The sequence below is a fragment of the Humulus lupulus genome, chromosome 6, assembly GCF_963169125.1.
Source record: "Humulus lupulus chromosome 6, drHumLupu1.1, whole genome shotgun sequence".
Lineage (NCBI taxonomy): Eukaryota > Viridiplantae > Streptophyta > Magnoliopsida > Rosales > Cannabaceae > Humulus > Humulus lupulus.
Window position 1 is genome coordinate 185019360 of NC_084798.1, and position 13691 is coordinate 185033050.

Below are 13691 nucleotides of genomic sequence, written 5' to 3' on the forward strand. Positions count from 1 at the left end.
GAGCTAACCCATATAAATCGTTCGAGCTGATCACCCCTTTACACAAGTTATCCGAGCAGTATCCGGTACTCATACTAGAGCTAGTCATCACTCCACACAAGTCATTCTATCCATAAACAGAGTTCATCTCTGAACTAAACCTTAGTGTACAACCGAGTTGGGGACAAGGTTCATCTCCGAGACAATAATCATCCGAGCTGAAACTATAACACAGAAGTTCATGTTCTCAACTATACTTGTGTAAAACGAGTAGACAAGAAATTTTCAAGGTTTTTGAGATGACATATGCACCTATTTGAGATGACATAGTGTTCGAGATCCTGTCCGCTAATAAAAGCTCATGCTATGCGAACAGAAAAGGAATATTCGGCTCATGATCATTTTGAGGTCTCCACAAAGCCCTGTTCGCACACACAAGGGACAGTAAGAATTGTGCAAAGATGGTTAGATATGTTTGCTCGAAAGACTTTCTAGCTCAACTTAAACCTTTAATGAAACCTGTTCGCCCATGCATTTTTACAAGGGGCGAACAGGAAAAAGGGAATACAGCTCGAATGATTATGCTCAAACCATTCTGAGGCCAACTCAGGATGGATGGATTAAAAGCTTGTGAAGACAACTTGAAAGTTTGCAAGCTCAAAGACATTCGACTTCTATGCAAAGCAAGGCTGTTCTCGCTTATGTTGACACATGGAATGAACAGAGTCCAAAGAATAATCAGAGGAGCTTGTTCGTTTATAGTTGTAATGACCCAACTATTTCTAAGACCCTGGACCATTAAAAACTACTAGACTTAACTACTACTTTTGAAGGAAACATAAGAAATAATCATAACTTTATTAAAACTCCAAAATAAATATTGTATCAATAACATAAAATTATAAGTTTAAAATGTAATATGGCATGGGTACCCATTGTTTGTAAAACATAAAACATAACTTTAAATTAAATGTTCAAAAACTAAATGCGGAATTTCAAAAGAAACAAAATTCAAAAGACTAAATAAACGTCATACTCGATCGACACGCAGTCCATTCATCCTTAATACACAAGCCAAGCTACCAAGAATCCTTCCGCCTCCATATCTATTTTCCTGCATCACACTAAAAATAAAGGAGTGAGCCTAATGCCCAGCAAGGAAAAAATCTACTAACAATCATAGATCATAAACATAAGGCTATAAACATATGACTAATAAAACATTTATCATATAGGACTATAATGGCCATCATACTTCTTGGGGCTTGTTAACTAAGCAAGTCATATGCCCATAAATTATTGGGGCTTGCTAGCTAGACAAGTCATATGCCTAAGGACTATAAACCATACTATACATATACATATACATATCATAACATAACATAAATATAACATAACATAAAAGCACATAAAGTCTATCCTATTTTCCTTACCAAAAGCCGGGATATTTGGGAACAAGAACAGAATTTAGAAACTCCTATAAACCAACAGTAGAAAAATGGTGAGAATCTTTAAGAATAAAGATGAATATGGGAACTAAACCATCAAGAAGAAACTTACCAAGAAAGACCTTAAGTTTCAAGAACTTAAACACTTAATCAAGAATCAATAACAAGAGTTAGGATCTGAATAAAAGAAACTAAAGAAAACTAAATAATTATAAAGAACTGGACTTAAGGAATAGGAATACCTTGGTTGACCTTATGGATTGGTCTAAACCTCAATACCGAAATCACACTATTTATCACTTCCCAAGTGTTTATAAAATCTTAGAATGATTAAAGCTTTAACCCAAAACCCAAGTGTATCTCTCTATAGTAACACTAGTACCTTAGAGGCTCTGATCAAATGCTTGAAGAATGAAGAAAATGACTGAGCACTAGGTCCTATTTATAGAGTTCAAGGAGTGATACTAACCCCTTTTAATTTGAATAAATAAATGATTATAAAATGAAAAAGATTTGAATTTTCGTTCAACTGACGCCCAGAACTTGGTCAAAATCGTTCAAAGGCAGGTCTAAGTGGTTAAGGGTATTTTTAAAATTCAAAAGTCAAACTTTCAAAAATATACCCATGGAGCCAATATATCGCCCACCCTAGGTGATATATCGCCTCCCCTAGTATTCCCGAGGTTCGTTCGATCGCTCGTGCAAAGTCGATGTGTTTTCCGCACCTTCTGTTAGGCGATATATCAACCCCTATGCTGCGATATATCGACATACGTGAATATATTAAACACGTATTTGCACTTTTTTAGCATAATTTGAATTGGATAAATAGCTTTGACTGAGTCATAATACGATCCTAACAGCTGCTGGAAGGTTCTAGAGCTTCTAGATCTTTCTTTTATTAAAACTACTCATCAAAATACTTAATTTCCTTAATAATCATGATTATAACAAGTGTCAGGCTCTTATTGGCTCTCTCTAAACCTTAGGTTATAATAAATAATATCTCTATGATCAGCAATATTAATCAAACCTTATGTTATAATTAATATTCTTAAACTATAGGTTAAACTTATAAAATCCATAACTGTTGCTATGAGTTTCCAACTAAGTCCCGACTTGAACAAGAATCCACGGTAACTAACATACTATAAACTAATACTAACTACTATTATCTAGCTAGTTAAGTAAATATTCTAGAACACTACAATTCTCCCCTACTTAAAAGAATTTCGTCCCAAAAATTTACTTACCAAACAATTCCGGATACTGGGCTAACATGTCCTCCTTAAACTCCCACATTGCCTCCATTTCAGAACTATTACTCCATAGGACCTTGACTATCGGAATACTCTTAGACTGTAATTCCTTCATCCCTTTATCTAGGATGCTAACTGGTTGTTCCTCGTAACTCAAGTCTTTCTGGAGTGCTATCGTATCATACTTGAGGACGTGAGATGGGTTTGACACATATCTACGCAGCATAAAGATATGGAACACATTGTGGCTATCTGCTAGAGCTGGCGGTAGGGCAAATCTATATGCAACTGCTCCCACTTTGTCCAATATCTCAAAAGGACCTATAAACCTAGGACTAAGCTTGCCTTTCTTCCCAAACCGCTTCAAACCTTTCATAGGAGATATCTTTAAGAAGACTTGATCTCCGACTTTGAATTCTACATCATGCCGTTTGGCATTCGCATAACTTTTCTGATGGCTTTGAGCAGCGAGCATACGCTTTCTAATCAGTGCTACTGCATCCCGAGCTTCTCTAATTGCTTAAGGTCAAAGAAGTTGCCTTTCTCCTACCTCGTCCCAATGTAACGGCGATCGACACCTTCTTCCATAAAGCAGGTCATAGAGTGCCATCTCGATTGTTGAATGGTAGTTATTATTGTAGGAGAATTCTATCAGTGGCAAATACTTACTCCATGATCCTCCGAAATCAAGTACACAAGCGCGCAACATATCTTCTAAAATATGAATGGTACGCTCGGACTGACCATCGGTCTGAGGATGAAATGCCGTACTAAGACTTAACATGGTACCCATGGCTTGCTGCAAGCTTCACCAAAATCTCGATGAAAACAACGATCCTCTATCGGACACTATGGTCTTAGGGTTTCCATGCAGTCTTACTATTTCTCAGACATAGATATCTGCATACTGATCTACTTTGTACGTAGTCTAGACAGGCAGGAAATGAGCTGACTTGGTTAGTCTATCAATTACTACCCAAACTGAGTCGTGCTGCTTATATGTTCGTGGAAGTCTTGTCACGAAATCCATGGATATATTGTCCCATTTCCATTATGGAATACTGAGTGGTTGCAATAAGCCTGTAGGTCGCTGATGTTCTGCTTTCACTTGTTGGCATACTAAGCATTTAGACACATACTCTGCTATATCTTTCTTCATTCCTGGCCACCAATATAACGCCTTAAGGTCGTGAGTCATCGTAGTCGACCCTGGGTGAATTGAGTATGGGGTATTGTGCGCTTCTTCTAAAATCTTCATCTTAATCCCTTAATCATTCGGCACGCATACCCGATCCTTATATTTCAAGAACCCCTGTCCTGATATTGAGAAACCTGTGGCCTTGCTGTAATGCCCCAAAATCCCTAATGTGGTTTAATGGTTGGATTAGTAGGCCGGGAGGGCCATAATTGTTTTATTATGCCATTAAATGATTATATGCATGTTTATGTGAATTATATTATAATATGATGTTAAATGCATGCATGTGGGTCCACATTTGATTATAAGGGCATTTTGGTAATTTGGCCCGTTGAGGGCATGTTTGTATATTTTGGTGCATGTTGTGATTTATGGATGAGACCCATTATTATGTGGATGTATTCGAGCTATTCGGCATGAGACGGTCTTAGGTTGCAAGTTAGCGGTTTTGTCATAACGGGGTCAATTATTGAGATATTGGGCAATGAGAATGTTTATTTGATGATATATTGGGAGTTATTGAGACCAGGAGGAAATTCTGGTTTTGACTATTTGGTCCCCGGGGGTGTTTTTGGGACCTCGAGCATTAGGATTTATTTGAGGTTACTTAAGCCTGAAGTAGTCTGTCAGAAAGAACCTTACGTTAAAAACATTTTTTTTCTCTTCCCTGTTAGTTCTTTTTACCATTCGTGGAAATTTCGAAGAAATCTTGAGTTCTAGGATTCAGAATCAAGCGAGGATTGAGGCATAATGATCCTAGGAAAGATTATAAGCTTCTTGACCAAAGGATTTAGCGAGAAACAACCCAATTAAAGGTCATCTAAGCTTTAAGTTTTGAGTTTTAGAGTTTCTAAGCTTTGATTTGGATTTTGTGTTTTAATGAGTATTTGATTCGTTTGAGCCTCTGGATTTGATGATTTTGGATCATTGGGATGTTTGGGAACTTTGATTTGTGGATTTGGAGATATTTAGGTATGTTTTTGGAGGGATTTAAAAGTGAGAAAGCAGAGTTATGGCAGGTTTCCCAGGTGGGGCCACGGCCTTGTTCTTGGGCACCGCGGCCCGAGCTCGATGCTGATGATGGTGGGTTTTGTGTGTGCTGGGGCCACGACACTTGGTAAGGTGCGCCGTGGCGCTTACTCCAGGCTTGGCTGGGGGCCACGGCTCATGAGGGTTTTTGAGGCCAAATGGGTGTTTTGATAATGGGAACTCAATCTTAGGCCTCGGGATCGTTCCTACTACCCGATTTAGTGGGATTCGATGTCCCGGAGGCTAGGTTTTGGCTCGGGAATCTTTGTTAATCATTTTATTAATGGAATCCCATATTTATTTATGACTAGGTGACTGCTAAGGAACTAAAAGATAGATCGTTCTCAAGGGTCGTTCTTTTACTTATTCTCGCTCGAATCAGAGGTAAGAAAACTTGCACCCAATATGTGACATGCATGGTTATTCTTGATGCATGTTGGATGTTTAAATGTGATGCACGAGAAACATGTGATTAGGGCATGCCATGAATAATGACTATGAGATTGATCAGAGCTTGAGTCTCTGTGTTTATGCATGATTCTAATTATGCTAGCAATTGTTAAGTAAGCATGCTGAATGCCCTGTATTTGGATATTTGACATATGATATATGCTTGGTAGCATTGCTTACTTGTACGTGACCCTGACTATTTAGGATTGGCATTGGCCGTGTGTTACTGACCTAAGAGCCAGAAACGGCATAAGCGTCATGAACGCAGAGCCGATAAAAGATTAGATCTAATCGACATCTGCATTGGATGACTCAATATGAGCATTAATGCCGGACCGACCCTATGTTCGATGAAAACTAAAAGCACTTGACTAGTCTAAGACTAGTTACTCAGAGCCAGGGCCTAAGGCCTAGGTGACTCTTTTGTCACATGGCTAATGGGAACGGAACCCACCTTAGTGACTCTTACAACTGTCACTCCTTTATTATGGACTAAAAGTCCTGGATGGTTATTATGATCATCGTTTGATATTATATTCATGGCGTATTGAGTTTTCTTGCTGGGCTTTGGCTCATGGGTGCTATGTGGTGTAGGTAAAGGGAAAGAAAAGCTCACCCAACCTTGAGTGGAGAGCTTAGGTGGTGATGTGTACATATGCGGCCGCTTGACCACCACAGCCAAGGAGTTCTCAGGGGAACTGCAGAGTCCCAGAATTTACTTGGCTAGTTAGATAGTAGTAGTAGTAGTAGTAATAGCTAGTAGTAGTTATAGTATGTTCATTACTGTGGATTTTGGTTCAAGCCAGGACTTAGTTGAACACTAGTAGCAACACTTATAGATTTTATAAGTTTAACCTATAGTTTAAGAATATTAATTATAACATAAGGTTTGATTAATATTGCTGGTCCTAGATATATTATTTAATTATAACCTAAGGTTTAGATAGAGCCAATAAGAGCATGACACTTGTCATAAGCATGATTATTAAGGAATTAAGTATTTTGATGATAAAATAAAGAAATATAAGCTTTAGTATTCACCAGAAACTGTTAGGGTCGTAGTATGACTCAGTCAAAGTAGTTATCCCATTCAAATTATGCTGAAAAAGTGCAATTACGTGTTTAAATTATTCACGTATGTCGATATATCGCAGCATGAGAGCTGATATATCGCCTGGCGAAGGATATGGAAAACACGTTGGCGTTGTACAAACGTACGAACGGAGGCTCGGGACTAGGGCAGAGCTAATTTATTGCCATATAGGGGCGATATATCGCCCTTAGTGGGTTGTTTTTTTTAAAAATTTTTGTTTTTAATTTTAAAAATAAGGCTTATCTACTTAGACCTACCTTTGAACGTTTTTGACCGAGTCTTAAGCCTCTGATTGAAGAATATTCAAATATTTTCAATTATATTCATTATTTTTATTCAAATCAAAATGTGGTTAGTTTCACTCCTTACCTCTATAAATAGGACCTAGTACCCAGCCCTTCCCCTCATTTTTCAAGCTGTGATCAGAGACTCCAAGGTGCTAGTACTACCATAGAGTGATAAACACTTGGGTTGGGAAAAAGCTTTGTCATTCTTAAGCTTTATAAAATACTTGGGAAGTGAGGTTTAGTGTATTTTGGTATTGAAGTTAGACCAATCCATAGGGTCAACTAAGGTATTCCTATTCTTTAAGTCCAGTTCTTTAAACTACTTTAGTTTTTCTTTAGTTCCTTTTATTCAGATCTTAACTTTTAATATTGGTTTTTGATTAGGTTCTTAAAATTTAAAGATCTTTCTTGGTAAGTTTCTTCTTGAAGGTTTAGTTTCCACATTTATTCTTTACTTTTAGAAATACTCACCATCCTTATTGTTGGTTTTAGGAGTGTTCCAAGTCCCGCATTTGTTATCGAATATCCCGGTTTTGGTAAGGAAAATAGGATAGATTTTGTATGCTTTTATGTTTTGATATATGTTTATGTTATATGTATGATATGTTTTAGTTGTTTTAGTATATGAATTGTTTAGATAACAATCACATAATTTGTTTAGATAACAAATATTGAACTTGTTTAGATAACAAGTCCCAATAGTAGATTCCTTGGGCATATGGTTGTTTAGATAACGAGCCCCATAAATTTATATGACTTGTTTAGATAACTAGCCCCGTAAATTTATGGGCATATGATTGCCTAGCTAGCAAGTCCCAAGAAGTATGATGGCCATTGTAATAGATGTTATTTTTATATAGTCATATGTTTTATAGTATACGTTTATGATATAGCCTCATGTTTATGATTTATGTTGTATGTTGTTAGATTTTCCTTGCTGGGCATTAGGCTCATTCCTTTATTTTTTTTAGTGTGATATAGGTAAACTAGATATGGAGGTGGAAGGATTCTTGGAAGCTTGGCATGTGTGTTGAGGATGAACAGACCGAGTGGACTGCGTATCGATTGAGGATGACGTTATTTTAAAAAAAATTATGTTTCTATGTATTTTCCGCATTTAGTTTTGTAAATAATTTTATTTTGTTTAAAATTATGTTTAATGTTTTAAATAATGGGTACCCATACCAAAATTATATTTTTACTTTGAAATTTTCACAATATTATGTTAAAGTTTTAATAAAGTTATTATTATTTCGTATGTATATGTTCTTCAAAGTAATAGTTATGTTTAGTAGTTCTAATGGTCCAAGGTCTTAGAACAGTTGGGTCATTACAGTTGGTATCAGAGCAACGGTTCATATCCATGAAGTTCTCCTTGATACACACGCTCAATCTTCGAATCTAACCGCCAATGTAAGTGTTTATGTTATCGTTATCGTTATCGTTATCATGTTTATGTTTATTATGTTTATGTTTATTTTAATAGCCTGATTTTTTTTCACCATATTTATGTTAGTTTATTGTTTTATTTTGCATTTATGATTGTTTTAGTGAAAACCTTTTTTTTCCAAATGAATATCATTGTTATTCTTGTTGACATGTATGAGTTTGATATTCTTTTGCAATCATAATAAATAATAAATTTAATAATTAATGACCAAGTTCATTAATAATTAATGGATACAAATCAATGGACTGAGTTTCTATATTGAGAGTTAGGGGGCCATAGTAGTGGGAACGATTTTACTGATCCCAACCCTCCCTCAATATGGTTAACTTTGGAACAACGATGAGTTTCGAGCCTGAGAATTAAGTCATATCGGAAGATTAGAAACAAACTCAGAAAATAATAAAGATGGCTTATTTTTCTAAGTTTAGAAACACACCTTAATTATAAAGAAGACTTATATAATTTTTAATAAGAAATCATAATTAATAGGTCTGAGTTATGTTTGCTTAGATTAAGTTTTGTCTTAGAGCCTATTAGGGTAAGTTCTAATATGTTTCCTCGACTATTAGAACTTTGCGGAAGATGTCGCTCAGAGGGTCTGCTCGCACCATTACCAATGTCGATGATTCCAGTGCCACTCATGAGACTAATGAAGCCCTTCCAGTTCGAGAAGCGCGTGCTACCACTACTGCTGCTACTCAAAGTGCGTTGCCGTCGCCACCGGTTGACATCACTGCAGAAATTGTCTGGCTACGACAACAAGTGGAAGAGATGCTACAATGACAACAGACTCATCCGCAGCCGCATCATAGCAACAATAATAGGCAGAAGAGAAAACATCCTGATAGTAAGCAGGCCAATGGTGGCAAAAGAATGCGAGCAAGTGATAGGCCGAGGTATATAGAATACCTGCAGTGCTCCAAATGCCAAAAGAAACATCTTGGGGAATGTCGTGCAAATACCAAGGAATGCTACATTTGTGGCCAGGAAAGTCATCGAAAGAGGGAATGTCCACAACTCAAACAAAAGGAGAAGAGGGATAATACGATGGTTCTAGACCAAAGTCTTTGCCTTGACCCAGGGAGAAGCCCATGATAGTAACAAAGCAGCTACAGGTCAGATCCCTATCCTCGATAGTATATGTTCTAGTATTGTTTGATTCAGGAACAACATACTTGTATTGTAATGACCCAACTACTCTAGACTTTTGGACCATTAATGAAACTATGCATACAAATCCTTAATAAAGCTTACATTACGAAAATACCATAATTTTATTAGGTAACTTGTAAAAATAAGAGTTTCTTACAAAAATATCAAGAAGGATATGGGATCCCATTGTCTTAAAAACAAAACATAATTTAAAATAAAGGGGTCACATAGAAAGTGCGGAAAAATTACACATAAACCCATAAATAAAAGACTACATCCTCGAAATCGAACTCTCGACTCCTTGAATCCATTCACCATCGATACACAATCTCCAAGCATCCACGAACCTTACTGCCACTAATAGCTATTTTCCTGCACATTTAAACAAAAAGGAATGAGCCTAATGCCCAGCAAGGAAAATCTAACACATACTTCATATACATAAATTTCATAATAAACATAAAGACATAACATAACACTTTTACATACACATACTATAATGGCCATTATTACTTGAGGCCCCATAGACTAAACAAGTCATATGCCCATGAGATTAGTGGGGTCCTACTAGCTAAGTAGGTCATATGCCCATAATCTATTTGGGGTCTTGTTAGTCATATGGGTCATATGCCCAAGCCTACAAACATACACATTCATAACATATTTTATAACATATTTCATAACATAAGATAACATAAGCATAAAACATATAGATTCTATCCTATTTTCCTTACCAAAGTTACCGGGATAAGAGGACAGAGGTGGGACTTTTGGAACACTCCTAAAACCATATATAACAGGGTGAGTAGATTTGAAGAAAAATAAATGAAAGGAATGGAAGGACTAAACCTTTGAGAAACATACTTACCAAAACCTTTTTGCTCAAGAACTTAGATTTCCTAACCAAAATAAAAATTAAGGTTAGAGGCTGAGTAGAAGACTATGAGAACTTAAAAGAGAAGTACAGAATTGAACTAGAGTTTTGGGTTACCTTGAAGACTTGTAAGACCAATCTACACCTCAAACCGAAATACTATAAAACCTTACTTCCCTAAGTGTTTGATAAGCTTATGATGATCAAGCTTATGATTCCCCAACCCAGGTGTTTACACTCTCACACTCACCTAGCACTTGCAGCCTCTGAACTTAGAGCAAAAGATGAATAATGGCTGGGTACTAGGTCCTATTTATAGAGTTTAGGAATGAAAGGATCTAAATTTTACTTGAATAAAAATAATAGCTTTTTAGGTGAAAATAATTTGAATAATCGTTCAGCAGAGGCTGAAGACTCGTTCAAAAAGGTGCTGGACTTATCAAGAGGTTGAATGGCTGAAAGGAAAAAGAATTCAAAAACTTTTGAAATATACTGAAGGAGGCGATATATCGCCCCCTGTAGGCGATATATCGCCTGGGCCAGTATGCCCGAGGCTGTCGTGCATCGTCTCGTGTTTTCCGTATCTACGTGCTGCAATATATCGCCCCCTATAGCTGCGATATATCGGCACACGCTAATTAATTAAACACGAAATTACACATTTTTAGCTAATTTTGAATGGAGTAAACAGCCTTGACTAAGCCCTCAACGTATTGAAAGCTGCTGACTGACCTTATAGCATTCAAACTTTTACCCTTATTAAATTTTTATCCTCAAAATACTTAATCCTTAATCATCCATACATAACATGTGCTTAAAATCCTATTGGTCCTTATCTAAACCTTATAGTATAATAAATATTATCCTTAATATCAGTCATATAATCAAACCATAGGTTAACATTAATATTCTTAAACTATAGGTTAAACTTAGAAAATCTACAAGTACTACTATGAGTGTCCAAATAATTCCCGGTCTGAACCAAAAATCCACAGTTACAAAGATAATGCTATAAATACTATAATACTACTATCTATCTTAGCTAAGTAAAGTTCTTGGACTCTACATGTATATCTCGTTAGGAATGATAGAGAAATTAGACAAACCTTGTAGTACTAGGTTTGTGACATAGTTGCCTTCGAGTGAAGTAGTCCTATTATCACGGTTAGTACGGGGCATACCAATCAAAATTGAGGACGTAGAACTAGAAGGAGACCTGATAGAGTTAGAGATCAAAGACTTCGACGTAATACTAGGCATGGACTGTCTAGCAAGGCATGGCGCAACCATCGACTGCAGACGTAAGCAAGTGATGTTCGAGACTCCTGACGGTCAGAAACTATGCTATATGGGAAAATTTTTAGGACTATGAACACCGCTTATTTCATCTCTCAAAGCTCAGAGGATGATAGAAAAAGGATGTCACACATTCTTAGCCAGCGTCACGGATGTGGTAAAGGAAACACCACTAAAGGTTGGAGACGTCCACATTATAAAGGAATTCTTAGAGGTATTTCCTGACAACCACCAGGATTGCCGTCGACTCGGGATATTGACTTCACAGTCGAACTAGTACCGGGCACCGAGCCTATCTCCAAGGCACCATATTGGATGGCACCAACTGAACTCAAGGAGTTAAAGATGTAGCTACAAGAACTCTTAGACTTGGGTTTCATTAGACCGAGCCATTCGCCATGGGGAGCACCGGTACTATTTATGAAGAAGAAGGATGGAAGCATGCAGATGTGTATAGATTACCGCGAGCTTAATAAGGTGACAATTAAGAAGAAGTACCCACTACCCCGGATTGACGAATTTTTTGATCAATTCTAAGGAGCGACCATGTTCTCAAAGATTGATTTATGTTCCGGGTATCATCAACTCAAGGTACGGGAAGAAGACATTCCTAAGATAGCTTTTAGAACTCGTTATGGGCATTACGAGTTTCTAATCATGTCTTTTTGTCTTACCAATGCTCCAGCCGCATTTATGGATTTAATGAATAGGGTCTTTAAGGATTACTTGGATAAATTCGTCGTAGTGTTCATCGACGATATCTTGGTGTATTCAAAGGAGGAAGTCAAGCACGAGGAACATTTAAGGACATCCTTGTTACGACTAAAGGAGCATCAACTTTACGCCAAGTTCAAGAAGTACGAATTTTGGCTGTCGCAAGTAGCGTTCCTCGAGCACATAGTATCCAAGGAAGGAGTTGTTGTAGACCCATCTAAGGTAGAGGCTATGAAGAATTGGCCAAGACCAAAGAACGCGTCAGAGGTAAGAAGTTTTCTGGGACTAGCAGGTTATTATTGGAGGTTTGTAGAGGGTTTTTCTAAGATAGCCACTCCACTTACCAACCTAACCTGGAAGCAGCAAAGGTTCAACGGGACGGATAAATGTGAAGAGAGCTTCCAGTTGCTTAAGGATAAGCTATGCTCAGCACCAGTACTTTGTGTACCAGCACCCAATGACAAGTTTGTAGTCTACTGCAATGCGTCGATGCAAGGATTGGGTTGTGTGCTGATGTAGAATGACAAGGTGATAGCTTACGCCTCAAGGCAATTGAAGGAGTATGAGCAACGCTATCCAACACATGATATGGAGTTGGCAACGGTGGTCTTGGCGTTGAAAATCTGGCACCATTATCTTTATGGAGAACGGTGTGAGATTTATACCGACCACAAAAGCTTAAAGTATTTCTTCACTCAAAAGGAGCTTAACATGAGGCAACGCAGGTGGTTAGAACTAGTGAAGGATTATGACTGCGAAATCCTATACCATTCGGGAAAGGCAAACGTAGTTGCTGATGCGCTAAGTAGGAAGAATTATGGAAGTCTAGAAGCATTAACTGGAATAGAAAAGCCGCTACAGCAGGAGCTGATCAATGCCGGAATAGAAGTAGTCATCGGTAAACTGGCTAGTTTGTCCATTCAATCAAGTCTGTTAGAAAAGATACAGATTGGGCAAGGGCATTATGACACATTAGTAGTACATATGGATGCAGTTAAAGAAGGCAAGGCCACTTATTTCTTGATATCAGGACAAGGGTTTTTGAGATATAAGGATCGGGTATGCGTGCTGAATGGTCATGGAATTAAGATGAAGATTTTAGAAGAAGCGCACAATACCCCATACTCAGTTCACCCAGGGTCGACCAAGATGACTCACACCTCAAGGCGTTGTATTGGTGGCCAGGAATGAAGAAAGATGTAGCGGAGTATGTGTCTAAATGCTTAGTATGTCAACAAGTGAAAGCAGAACACCAGCGGTCTGTAGGTTTATTGCAACCACTTAATATTCCAAAATGGAAATGGGACGACATAGCCATGGATTTCGTGATAGGACTACGACGAACAAGTAAGCAGCATGACTCAGCTTGGGTAGTAGTAGATAGACTAACCAAGTCAGCTCATTTCCTGCCTGTCAAGACTACGTACATAGCAGACCATTACGCAGACATTTATGTTCAGGA